Here is a 14,788-nt window from a genome sequence, read left to right as displayed (position 1 = left end):
TGTTTTCTAGGGTTATATCATTAATCCACTGTGACATCAAATACTTCTCCTGTCCTCATAACTTTTCTGAAATGCCATTGTGATATCTTAGGTCCTTTGTGAGTTGAAAATCTGTGTTCGACTTCATATTTCAACTATGACATGAGATATCTAAAATCCAATATAACATCATGATATCACACCGCTGGACATCATAACCATTGTGTCACTTTGTGACATCTCAGACCTGTTATTTCTTCACCTTCTTGACTACATATATTTTGTTGACATCAGAATCCCTTCCCAAACTCATATACTCATGGTGAGTTAATGACAATTAAGATCCCACATGCCATTGTGACATCACAAACCCCTTGGTACATCTCAAATCTATTGAGACCTCTTCATCATTATGGCATCACCAATTGTGACATCAAAACATTATTATAACATGATGTTGAGACATCACATTGTCATTGGGAAATCACTGTTCCATTGGGTTTTCACACAGTATGACCACATACTATGAAGCTTCATCTATCACCCGGTATCCTCATATTGAATTATGAATAATTGAAATTGGATGTATCATTCTGATATTACAAACTGTGACATCACAAAACCATTGTGACCTCATCACCATTGTGACATCAAAAACCAAATTGGTCATCTCATTTTCATTGTGACATTATGGATCACATTGTGCCCTTTGAAACATATTATGACCTCTTACCACCTTTGAAAACACACATGGCCTCTGTGACATCACAGAACATTTTTGTATCCATATCCTCATGAGGAACTAATGAAAACTCACATCAGACATACCATTTAAACATAAAAAAATCCTTTCTTACATTATCATAATTGTGACATCATGTTGCCATTATGAACCATCAGCTCATTTTGACATGTAAAACTACAATGACATCATAGCATTGTAACATCTCATTGTCATTCTGATATCATAGACATGTTGTGTTTGCCTATTATGTTATTTGATTCTATTTCTAATGTAGCATGTCGGTTGATATCAGAAACCCATTGTGAGTTCATGACCATTGTGATATCATGGTGCTTCAGTAGCATCATATTGCTATTGTGATGTCACATTGCCAAATTGATGTCACAAAGGGATTCTGATGTGACAATGGTTATGACATCACAATGAGTTTCTGATATCAACCCACATGCCACATTTCAAATATAATGAAATCACAGATTTGGCATTCATAATGTAATTATTATGTCACAATGACATAATGGCAAATGCTATAATGTCATTGTCATTTTGTGTTGTCATCAAAAGTTAAAGATGTGATAACAAAAATATGGTGTCAAAATGGTTATCACGTCCCACAGGGTTTATAATGTTACAATGGTTATGAGGGCATAATGTGTTTCTGATATCAACTGATATGCCACACTTGAAATAGAATGAAATCACAGGACATACATTCACAATGTGTCTATGACAGGAAAATGCCAATGCAATGTCATCATGCTATGATGTCACTGTAGATTGGTGATGTCACAATGAGCTGATGATATCATAAGATAGTCTGATTATGTCACAAAGGGTTTGTGATGTCACAATGGCATGTCAGATCTTAACTGCCATTAGTTTATATTGAGGATATGAGAATGAAGTCACAATGACATACACAAATGAACTGTGATGACACAAAGGCCATGTTTTTTGTCTAAAGTGCTAAGGTTCCTAACAGGTTTCATTTGTCAAAGTGTTAATGATATAAAAATGCGTAAGTGATGTCAAACTAGTTTGTAATATCATACCTTATTTCAAATTTCAATTGCTACAAGTTGACAATGATACAAGTTCAGAGAAGGAGATTGATGTCCCAAAGACCTTGCATTTTCTAAGATATGATGAGGTCATAATAGGTTTGTGAAAGTATGATGGTACAGTAATATCACAATTGCAATACGATGTCAAATTATAATGTCATAAGTGTGTTGTTATAATCACAATTAGTTGGTGATGCCATAATAGTGATCAGTTCAAAATAGTTTTGTGATGTCACAGTAGATTGGTGATGTGACAATGGCATTCGACACCTCAATTGTCAATAACTCAGAATGAGTATGTGAGTTTAGAATGGGATTGTGAGGATTCCAAAGGTATATGTTGGCACAAATGTGATGAAGTCGAATAGATTTGTGATGTGACAATGTGACACAATGGTCATTACATCTAGCAGTGTGATGTCACAATATTCATGATGTCATAGTATATTATTAATATTTTATGTCATACCTGAAATAATATGAGGTCTAAAATAGAATGAGCTCTCAATGGGCCTAAAGTGGCAACATGTCACAAAACTTACGAGGACAGGACATGTTTGAGTTTTCATAGTTGTTTAGAGTTATCACAATGGCAACCTTTTGTCACAAAGGGATTGTTATGTCACAATGGTTATGAAGTCAAAATGTGTTTTTGATATGAACCCACATGCCACATTTGAAATATAATGAAATCACATAATAGGCATTCATAATGTAAATGTGATGTCACAATGACAATGTGATGTCATAATGGTATGATGTCATTATAGATTTGGGATATCATAATGACCTGATGTTGTCAAAATGACAATGTGATGTCACACCTATGATTATATTGTAAATGTTTTGTGATATCACAATGGCATATCTTATCTCAATTGACATTTCACAATGGATATACAAAGGGACTGTGGTGTCACAAAGGCCATGTGTTTTTTCAAAGGTGCTAAAGATGTCATAATGGGTTCGGGAGGTCTCAGGGTGATTGTAATATCACAACAGCAATGTGATATCACAATGGCTTTGTGATGTCACATTGGTGAGGAGGTCACAATGGACAGGACAGGTTTGTGATGTCACAAGAGGTTAATGATATCACAATGGCACTGTGATATCACAAAAGGATTTTCATGTCACAATGGCTTTGAGGTTACAATGGATTTCTGATATCTACCAATATTGCTTGCTTGAAATAGAATGAAATCACAAAATAGGCATTCACAATATGTCTATAATTTCACTATGTCATATGCTGTCATAATTCTATGATATTTAAGCTTGGTGATTTAAAAATGGCATGTCTAATTTTATTGGTCATTAGATTACCATGAGGATCCCAAAAGTTGTTATGTGCTGAGTCCTTCAAAAGGCGCATTGTGCTGAGTCCATTACACAGGTTTCTTTGTGCTATTTTTTTTAAGTATGCTGTGTGTTGTCATCCAAAAGGGTGCTATGTTCTGAGTCCTTGAGAGGTAGGTATCCCTGAAAATCACACACACACACACACACACACACACACACACACACACACACACATATTAACAGAGGGTAACCATGCACCTGCTTAGTGTGTGGGGTGGATGGAGAAGAATCTTTCCCAGCCCTTGGGCTGAGGGAGGGTTCGATGCCAGGGGGAGCTGCTGGGGTTGGGAGGAAGTCCTGAGCTGAGGTGAGCCTGCTACTTCCATAGCCTGTTAGCCTTAGGGCAGTCAGGGCACCACAAATTCAGGGATGGGGGGCGTAGTCGAGTGGGGAGGGGTTGTGACTGAGGAGAGGACATGACGACAGGATGTGGCCAAGGGGGCACATATCTGCTGCAGCCAGGGGCACATGGGGGCTGGCTCACTTGTGCAGCGTGGGTGGGGCAGCCCGGGAGAGAAGTGGGGGGCAGAGAGAGACAGCAGAGAGAAGAGCAGGCACAAGCACCAGGGGAGGCACCATCAATGGCTGGCTTCTGCTGCTGTAGGATCACGTGTCTGGGCCAGGAGCACAGAGCACACAAAGCCAGCACAGCAGGCATATCCCTCCCAAAGGCCCTGGGAGGCTCAGAGGCCATGTAGGCCCTGAGTCTGAGATTCCAGTGCCAGGAGCTCAACTGGGCCTAAGGCGGGCTCAGCCTTGCCACCCGCCTGCCGCTGTCCTGGCCCCCTTTTGAGCTCTCCCCATGGCATCACGTTTCAAACATGAGCTGCTGACTTGGACCTGCAGTGCCTCTCAGAGTCATCCAGCGATGTGCCCCAGGCCAGCTTGTGGCCCTGACCATGTCCTGGCCCCCCCATCCTCTGCTCTGATCCTGAGCATCTGCCATGATGTTGCCATTGATGCTTGCTAAACCCAGAATGGCAGCATATAGCATCTCCCAGCAGCACACATGAGTGGCCGTCCCATGGGCCCAAACCTCTTGACCTCTCCGAACCCCTCCTTCCCCACCCCAACCCAGACCCACGACTCCCACTTCCCTTCTCACGTCCCAAACTTGCCTCACCAGTGCCAGGGGCCAGCCCTGGCTCTGCCACAAATGCTCCCAAGGAGTAGGGGGTGGGGGAGTGGGTGTCGACCCAAGGATCCCACCCCCATCCCTAGTGTCAGTGTCCCAGGAAATGGGGAGATGGAGGGTTGGGTGAGAAGGGGCCATCACCAAGCCCCTGGCCTGGAGCAGTGGGATCCACATAGCCCCACATCTTCACCCTTCCTCTCCTAGGTGGGAAGTTTGTGGCTTTATAAAGAGGTGGGGAGCAGCAACTCCACACATGCCTTCTCGGGTCTTTTCCTTTTTTCTGGGAGTGGAGGGTGTTGGATGCAGAAGATAGGGACCCTTTGCTGTGTGACTCCTTGTCCTCTGTTCTCAGTCACCCTCTCACCTGAGGAGGGTATCAGAAAATCCCACTAGGGAGGTGAGAGCACTGGGGGTCAGATGAAAGGTGAGTATCTGGGAGGAACACACTCTCTCTGACACTCATACACCTGGCCTGTCCCTCCCTCCCCAGCTGTCAACAGTACTCACAGGTTGGTCACATTTCCCAGCTCTTCCAGCATCTGCTGGTGCTCCTGGTCCATCTGTTCTCCTTGTCCCTCCAAGAATCCACCCAGTCGCCCAGAAGCATCTAGGCTGGAAGTAGGGAGTATTTCCATGTATGTAGCCTTTAGAACCCCATCCATTTCCTCAACACCATGCCCACCCCAGGTCAGACACCCTCTTGGGGACCCAATGACCCCCTGCTTGTTTTCAGTCCTTGCTCTCAGGAGCCACCTGTCTGGGGATTCCTTCACCCAGCATCCTGGCTTAGGGTTTTGGTGAATGGGGATTTAAGGCTGGTTGTTCCCAAGGGGAAGGGTTTGGCCCTGGAGAAGGCAGGAGGCAGGGTGGTGCTGTGTCATTACAGTGGTGATCCCCTTGGGTGGGAACCCTTGGTTCTGAAAAGGGAATGGGGAATGGGAAACTGCATGCTCCAGCTGTACATTGTCCCTAATGAGTAACCAACAAACTTGAGAGGCACTACTCTGAGTCTGTGTGTGTGTATGTGTGTGTGTGTGTGTGTGTGCGTGTGTGTATGAGAGAGAGAGAGAGAGAGAGAGAGAGAGAGAGAGAGAGAGAGAGAGAGAGAGAGAGAGAGAGAGAGAGAGAGAGAGAGAGAGAGAGAGAGAGAGAGAGAGAAATCATCTCTCTTTGTACAGCCTGACTGTGCTCAGGTGAGTGATTATTTGGCAAATTCCAGCTGCTGCATGGAAGACACTTTTGTCACTGTTCTGGATTTGTGTGTGTGTGTGGTGTGTGTGTGTGTGTGTGTGTGTGTGTGTGTGTGTGTGTGTGTGTGTGTGTGTGTGTGTGTGTGACCATGTTGTTTCACCATGTCCGAGGATGAGAGGGGAACCTTACCTAGGGCGTTTGTGGTCTCTGTGGGCATCCAGGCCCAGGGCTCCGGGACCCCACTGGTGGCGTGGATTCTCTCCCGGGGCAGTGCACCAGTGGTCAATCCTCCCTGGAGTCTGGCAAACTCCTATCTGTGTCCTGTCTGGTATGTTTCAAGGTGGACAGTGGTAGGTAAGTCCATTTCCCCTGCTGGAGCCTACTTGGTATCAGGACATGGCAGTTAGATAGGGATCGATGAATGCCAGTTTCTGTAACCTGCTGTAGGCTGTCTGTAAGCAAAAGAGGACCACTGATTTTGGAACCCTTTAAGTTTGATTGGGACAATTTAAATGCTACATTTTCCAGGGTTTTTTTTTTTATTTAAGCTGTCAATTTCCACTAATGCCTTGGATGGACATTTTCAGCTCCCAAACAATGACATTCAAAGAGTCACAGGCAGAGTTCCCAAGCCAGATTATTTCTTGCTTTGAACCTTGTGCCTTGACTAAGCCTTTCTCTGGTAGCTGCTGAATCTCCTCCAGTTCTCTCTAGGGTGACTACCTCAGTAGGGGACCCCCTGGGGAGCAGAGATTGTGACCTTGCCATCTCCAGGCTGCCAGCTATGAGCAGAGATGATTCCCAGCAACTGCACTGGATTCTGGGAGATTCAGAGACCCCAAGCTGCCTCAAAGATCCTTTGTCTGCAACATGAAACTTGGGGGCGGGATGTGGTAGACCATCCTGGCTGGTCCCAGGGGGAGGAGAGGAGGCCTCTTGAGCCAGTCGTTCAGCTCATGGCAAACTCGTTCAGACCTGAGTGGGGAACTGAGTGCCACAGTGCTGGTCAGCTGCTGGACAGAGATCTTTGACTAGATAGGCATCCTAGAGACCTTGGAATCCAGTGAGTACCTCATAGCTCACATCCTAGGAGTCAAAACAGTTAAGTGTGGTGCCATCAGGAGGGCGTGAAGAGGGAGGAGAGAGAACTGTGAGAGAACTACATCAGGCTTCATCAGAGGAATAATTACAGGGGATACTTACCTGAATCAGATGGGACTTTTCTGTAGTATAGTCATAGACAGATGGTCATTTATTTATCCCACAAACCTATACAGTGTGCACCATTTCCTGGGAGGTCTTAGACAATGAAAGGTTCCAGGACTCAAACCTTGGTTTGAGCTGCATGCTGGTGCTTCAGGCCTGTCATCCTAGTTACTTAGGAAGCTGAGATCCAAGAATGGAGGCTTTTGGCCCAGCCAGGAAAGCCTGGAAGACTCTTGTCTTCAATTAACTACCAAAAACAAAGCAACAGAAGTGGATGTATGGCTCAAGTCATAGACTGCTAGCCTTGAGTAAAAAGGCTCAGGGATAGCACGTAGGCTTCGAGTTAAAGGCCCATGACTGACACAAAGAAAGGAAAGACAGAGAGAGAGAGAGAGAGAGAGAGAGAGAGAGAGAGAGAGAGAGAGAGAGAGAGAGAGAGAGAGAGAGAGAGAGAGGGAGAGAGAGAAAGAGAGAGAGAGAGAGAGAGGAGAGAGAGAGAGAGAGAAACAGAGAGATAGACAGAGACAGAGACAGAGAGAGACAGAGAGAGGGGGGGGAAGGACAGAGGGACAAAAAGAGGAAAGGAAGGAAGAAGTGAAAACATGCAAGACTTGGTTTGGAGTCCCTGGATCAAGGGAGCCAACCATTCACAATCTCTGTGGGGACAGTTTCAGAGATTAAAGCCAGTATGTTGGATCAAGCCACTGAGCCCTCAGCAAGTGCATGATATCCAGGAGCTGTGTGCTCAACCGAGTGCATAGGAAAGCAGCCTCAGTAGACCCTAGGGATCAGGGTGGGTCACCAGGTTTCAATCATCCCTGGTCCCAACGTTTATTTTCTGGTCAGATAAGAAGAAAGTGTCCAAGGGCTAGGGAGGTATTGGGGTGAAGGACTATGAAGGGTGGGGGCAAGTGATAATTAGGAAGATGAAGAGGGAGGATGATCCCAGGTCAGGTGTGTCAGGATATTTTAGCTATGATCTCACCTGATAACCTAGACTACCAGTGATCGAGGATTTGATCCAGCCACACTGCTATTAAAAGTCCTGGAACCTTGGTTTCACCGTTGACTACCTGGCTGTCGTTCACTGCAGGATGCCTGTGCACTACATCCTTGGGGGCTGGGAGTTTCAAGTGCTCAATCGGGCTCAATCTGAAGATGACACCCCTGGTGTTCATTCTTCCATGAGAGACAGAGGTAAGCATGCCACTGGCACAGGACAGCCTGGGAATGAGGGCGGGAGTTGGGACCCATGTTGCTCTGAGACTTCATCTAGAAGCTGCTAGGGCCCTGTGACTGCCATTCTCAGTGGCAGGAGGGGGGTCTCTTTGCTGGCTCAGTCTTTAATCTAGATGTCAGATTTGGGATTCATAGAGAGCAGGCTGAAGGTGGGGCAGGGCTGGGTAGAGACTGGTGGGAAAACCAGAGGCACTGGGCTCTGAGCAGGGTTGCTTTTTTGATAATACTCAAAGACAGGAACATTCCTGGGATAGATCAGCCCTTTTCACCTTCCCAAGAGAGAGGGAGATAGAGCTCCCCAGTCTCAGTTCCTTGACCAAGAAACCCTTTGGTTCCCATATCATGTGTTTGGATAACTAGATCTCACTTTACTGTCCAGTGTTGAGGCAGGACTCTGAGAGATCCTGAGGCTTTGATAATTTCAGGGGATCCTCAATATGAGATCGTACTTGAATGTCCTTATTTGGTGCATGGTCAGTCCCATCTAAGACTGTCATGGTGTAGGACAAATTATCTAGAGAATCATAGCAGGGTGGGATCTGTTCTGAGAGTCTTGATTATTATGTGTGAGCTTTGAGCACCCGTGTGCTCACCTGCTTCCCTTTCTTGGGTGGATCTTTGCTAGGAAATGCTTACAATTAGGGGGTGTCTTGTCTTTTATGCTCCAAGATAGGACTCTAACATTTGAACCAGAGCTTTACTTCTAGCTTTTTTTGGGTTTAATTGGAGATAAAGAGTTCTCATGGACTTGTTGCGAAGGGTGGTATCCAACTGCAGTCCTCAGATCTTAGTCTCCTAAGGGGATAAGATGACAATCATGGAAAAGTATCTTTGGCCAGGTGCCAGTAGCTCATGACTGTCATCCTCGGTTCTCAGGAGGTGAGATCTGAGGATCACAGTTCAAAGCCAGCCTGGGTAGGAAAGACCCTGAGACTCTTATCTCCAACAAACCACCACAAAACCAGAAGGGGTGCTGTGGCTCAAGCCTTGAGCTGAAGAGCTCAGGGACAGCACCCAGGCATAGAATTTCAAGCCCCACAACCAAAAAGAAAAAAAGAAAGAAAGAAATTAAAACATCTTTGCTTTCAAAAATGTGGAGGTGTGTGTGGGGGTGCTGTGGTTGAGAGACCAGGTGCTGGCCTCACTGTACAGACATTTCTAAGAACTCCCCAAGTTTTCCCCAGTTTGAAGCCACAGTAGGATGGGCGATGCCTTACCAAGAACTCAAGAGGATGAGGCCTTTGGCAGGCAGTGAGTGGGTGAATGGGTGCAGAGATCGGATTGTTGTGCCTGTATTCACTCCATTGAAGGATGGATTTGGATGCTGAGTGTCAAACTTTGAAGTCAAGGACTGCAAGAAGTTCATGGCCTGAAAAATTGGGTTTCCTCTGGGTATATGAACGTGGCTAAAACAGGGTGCTGCTGGTGGCTCACAACTGTTATCCTAGCTACTCATAAAGCTGAGATGTAAAGACCACAGTTCAAGGCCAGCTTGGTGATACTTCATATCCAATGAACCACCAGAAAACAGGAACTGGTGCTGCGGCTCAAGTGGTAGAGTGATCATCTTCAGCTGAAGAGCTGAAAGTCAGTGCCCTGGCCCAGAGTTCAAACCCCATGACCAGCAATAAACAAAGAGGTGGATGAGTTTTCAACATAGCAGTGTGTATGGTAGGAAATTCCATGGTGGGTTATGAGACATTCCAGATATATTAGTGGCTCAATGTTGTGTCTACAGTTAGACTGAGTACGATAGTGCCATCTTCTCATACGTCAGATATGATCCAAATGGAGGGAGTTTGTGGTTCTGTTCTCAGGAACCGCTGAGGCCTTGGAATGTGTGTGTGTGTGTGTGTGTGTGTGTGTGTGTGTGTGTGTGTGTGTGTGTGTGTGTGTGTCTGTTTATGTGTCTGTGTGTCTCTGTGTGTGTAATTTTCCCTCATCTTTCTCTGTCCCCTTCTTAGGTGCCTGTCCTCCTCTTTCTGACTTCAGATGTTGTCCTTCCTCCACACCGACCTTGCCTTTAGCTCCCTATCAGTGTCTATAATGAGTCGTAAATTGCCAGTGGCCTGTGTTCCATATTTTCTCTGGGGCACAAGTCTAGCTGTCCAAATATTTGGACGCCTCCAGCGGATTCTGGTACAGCAGTGCCAGCTGGCATAAGGTCTCCCATGCCTCAGAGGGAGGGCCTCAGTCATACGATGTCCTGTCCTTTTCCTAAGCTGGGCCTCTGACATCCCTCTCAACAGGCTGGCAGTGGAGTGGGGAATGGGGGGTTGCTGGTGGCTCTGGCCAACTCAAGCTTGACAGCTGACTGAAGGCCACCCGAGCAAGGAGGATCATGGGCTACATGGGAAGTGAGACCAAGGTGGCTTGGAAATATTGGTCAGTGTCTAGGAAATGTAAATGTACTTTATCACAGGAAAGTCTATCTTCTGGCTCCAGCTGGGCCTTCTAGACAATTCCGGAAGCCCAGAATACAGAGGCACAGACTTTAGATTCCAGGGCCAGGGAGCTGGTGGATGAGAGACTGGTATGACCAAAAACTCAATGTTCTAGTCTTGACCTGGCTATGCCCCTCCCCCCTTGTGTACGTTCACTTCTTAACCCAGTGTTGGCCACACACTGGCCACATGTGGCAGTACTGTGGAAGTGGCGGAAGTGGAGGTGAGATCTAGGATGACCAAAATCTGGATTTATGGCCTGTGGGGCTGGCAAAGGGTGTCTTAAAAAAATCTTTGAGCTGTAACTCAGGGCCTAGGCACTGTCCCTGAGTTTACTTCGCTCAAAGCTAGCATTCTACCACTTGAACCACAGCTCAAATGTTATCTTTTTTAGTAATTTAGTGGACATAAGAGTCTCATGGACATTCCTGCCTGGGCTTGCTTCAAGCTGCCATCCTAAGAGCTCAGCCTCTTGAGTAGCTAGAATTGCTGGCACCTGCTAATGATGTTAGTGTGTGTGTGTGTGTGTGTGTGTGTGTGTGTGTGTGTGTGTGTGTGTGTGTGTGTGTTTGTGTGTGTGTGTGTGTGTGTGTGTGTGTGTGTGTGTTTACCGGGACAAGAACTCAGAGCCTAGATGTTATCCTTTAGCTTGTTTACACTAGGTTCGTGCTGTACACTTGAACTACAGTAGCTCAACTTCCCAGCTTTTTGGTGATTCATTGGAGATAAGATTCTGCCCAGGCTAGCTTTCAATCTTGATTGATCCTCAGATCTCAGTCTTGAGTAGCTAGGATGACAGGATTGAGCCACCTTCGCCCAGCTGATAATGGCCTTTCTCCACAGTGGACTTGGAGCTTCTGAATTATTCTTTATTTTTTCTGTGCCTCTACTGGGGCTTGAACTCAGGGTCTGGTCTCTAGTCTCTTAACATTTTCCCTCAAGGCTGGTACTCTACCACTTGAGCTACAGCTCCATTTCTGGCTTTTGGTGGTTCATTGGCAAGAAGAGTCTCACTAACTTTCTTCCCCTGAGCTGGCTTTGACCCACTATCTCTGATTTCAGTCTCTTGAGTAGCTAGGATTTCCAGAGGTTGAGCCACTGGTGGCATTGGGTAGAAGCTTTTCTTAAGCAAGTGTTCTTCCCTGAGTTTGCCCTGAATCCTCCATGCAAAGGAGGCCTTAGGGTCAGGAGCTGTGAAGAATAGGCTTTCAGCCACAGGAAATGTCTGGTGTCCATGGTGAAAAGTCAAGCTAATCTTTCCCTGGGCCCCATTCTGGACCCTACCCTCTGCCCTACCTGTGACTCAAGTACAAACCATGACCCAGCCTTGAGTGTTCAGCCAGACTTGTCTGAAGACACAGAACCTTCATTCCCCAGACACCACCTGCTCTACACCACACCTTAGGACCTTTGCCCATGCTGTGTACCCTCTGCCTGAGGCACTCTGTCTAGTTCCACATCTTAGAACCTCTGTGGAATTTTGGCACTAGTTATATCACCTCCTGGAGCAAGTCCTTCCTTCCATTCTCCCTCTTTTAAAAAAAAATATTGAGTTCCTAGAGATGAAACTTCTTAGGCTGACTGGCAAATGCTCTATATTGGTGTGTGTGTGTGTGTGTGTGTGTGTGTGTGTGTGTGTGTGTGTGTGTGTGTGTTTGTGTGTGTGTATGTGTGTGTGTGTGTGTTTGTGTGCCAGTCCTGGGGTTGAAATCCATGGCCTGGATGCTATTCCTGAGTTTTTATGCTCAAGGCTAGCACTCTACCACTTGGAATACAGCTCTACTTCTGGCTTTTTGGGTGTTTAATTGGAGAAAAGATTCTCATATAGACTTTCCTGCCTGCACTGCCTTGCAATTATGATCCTCAGATTTCAGCCTCCAGAGTAGCTAAGAGTATAGGGGTGAGCCACCAGCACCTGCCATCTCCCTCTTACGTATAACCTCGGCCCTCCTCTGAATCCCAGAAGAGTATGTCTCACCAAGCTCACATTTTTTTTTTGGTAATCTTGGGCTTGAACTAAGGGTCTGGGCATGTTCCTGAGTTGCTTTTCCTCAAGGCTACATTCTATCACTTAAGCCACAGTGCCACTTTTGGCTTTTTCTGTTTATGTAGTACTGAGGAATTGAACCTCGGGCTTCATGCTCTCTAGGTAAGCACTCTAACACTAAGCCACATTCGCAGCCCAAGGCTCACTTCTAACAGGATCTAGGAGGGTGGGATTTCAGCACAGAAATCACTGGCCATTTTATAGCTTTGCCAGGATTTGGTATCACCCTGAGACTCGGCAATGAGGATTGATGAATGATTTATAGCCACCAGGCCCCAGAGATCTAGGCTCACATCCTACAGAGGGATAGGAAATATGGAGTCAGAACCTTCCACAACTCCTACAGCCTAGGAACTGTGGTCTCCCTGGAGGTAGTGGCTGGCTAGATTTCCCAATGAGATACCTCAGCCAGAATGTAATGCACCCGTTGCATACACCAGCCCAGGCAAGCCTTCGGGGTTTTACTTATTAAATGGCAGAGAAGGATGCTTTTTTCAAGCTACTGGCTCATACTTAGTACTCTCTGAGGGCTTTTCCCAGCTTGCCCAGGTTGGGGGTCTGGGAATGGGCAACCTGCTGAAAGCCCATCGTCCATACATCATCCATCTATACACAGAGACATGGAATTACTGAATTCTTTTATTTCTTTGGCAGGTACGAGGTTGAAATATGAGACTAGGCCCTATCCCTGATCTCCTTTTGCTCAAGGGTAGAGCTCTGCCTTTGAGGCACAGGCCCAACCCATGGGCATATTTTCCTGTGAGCTCTTAGAAATAAGAGTGTCTAGGACTTTCCTGCTCTAGGTGAATTCAAATTGGCATTCTCTACACCTCAGCCTCCTGAGGAGCTAGCATTAAATACAGGAGCCACTGACACATGGCTTTCTTTTCTTCTTGTTGTTCTTTTTAAAATCATGACAATCTGAAATCTTCACAGTGTTATTCCAATTGTTTACATTTGAAATAAATCATCGAGGCCTGGAGTTAGAATGCCAGGACTGCCACTCACAAATGGAGGGAGATCCTGACAAACTCATTCCTATTTATGTGAATGCAAATGGAATGTTATCAAAGTAATGATTAAATTTGCAGTTAATTCATGATTCTATTTTAGAATGCCACAGAAATATTATTGAATTTAAATCTTCCATTCTAGCACCATGGTATGATTCCTTTAATGGAAGGATATTGACTAATTTTTAATTAATGCTTTTATAAGTATTCAGCCATTATATTTCATTAAATGGAGACATAACTTAAACTAATAACTGGTAACTATATATAAATATATATATATATATATATATAATTTAATGATATCCTCACATTCTCCCTCTAAGTATATATATATATATATATATATATATATATATATATATATATATATATATATATACATACCGCAATCTATACATCTATCAGTATATATATTGGGCACAATTGTGGCTTGATCACAGGTCCTCAGAATTTCCTGGCAGCTCAGTTTGCCAGAGGATGGTTATCTAAGACTGTGACCCCATTTATGCATTGGGCATTCTAGGCCATGAGTTGAAATCCCAGCATGGCCAAAAATTTATTCATGGAGTAAGAAGCCAGTTTTGACACATTTTTTTTCCTGAAAAATATCCTGGGTCTCAGTATGATATATAATCTATATGCAAATATATCCTGTATGATAAGATGTAATAAATGAAATGTTATGTGTGTAATAATACTAAATAAGTAAGTGTAATAAACGTCATACTCACTAAACTCATGCATGTAAATAAATCTCATATATGAATATTATTTTTTTCAGTTCTGGGGCTTCTATTCAGACCCTGGGAACTGGTCTAAAATTTCTTGTCTTCAAGGACGGTGAGCTTCCCCTTCAACCACAGTGCCACAGAGTTACCCAGATGCTGAGTTCAAATTCCAGGACTGCCAGAAAAGTGGTGCAAATTCCAAGCCAGGGCTTTTTTTTTCCTTTGGCTAAGCACAGGGCTTGAACTCAGGTCTTGGAATCTCTTGCACAGTTGACCCTTGGATCCTAGGACCCAAGTTCAAATCTCAGGGTTGGCAAAAAATAAAAAGGAGAAGGATAAAACAGAGAAGTTCAAGAAGGTGGTTTTACATTTTTTCCCCTTTGCATTCTGACCATCCTGGGACTAAATGAAAAGGCCCAGAAAGTGTACATTACCTTGCTTGCTGACGTTTGGCTGGCTATTAGGGAAGCCATAACCGAAATTTCAACTTAGGCCTGGAGGTCGAATCCTGGGACAGCCACAAATGATTGTTGGGAGATTCTAAGAAATACATGCCAATATACATCCATACAAATGGAATGTTATAAAACTAACAATTAAATTAGTAGTTAGTGTATGAGTATACTATAAAA

The sequence above is a fragment of the Dipodomys merriami genome, unplaced genomic scaffold (genome assembly GCF_024711535.1).
Source record: "Dipodomys merriami isolate MVZ:Mamm:240054 unplaced genomic scaffold, mDipMer1.0.p SCAF_394, whole genome shotgun sequence".
Lineage (NCBI taxonomy): Eukaryota > Metazoa > Chordata > Mammalia > Rodentia > Heteromyidae > Dipodomys > Dipodomys merriami.
This window is presented reverse-complemented; position numbering follows the sequence as displayed.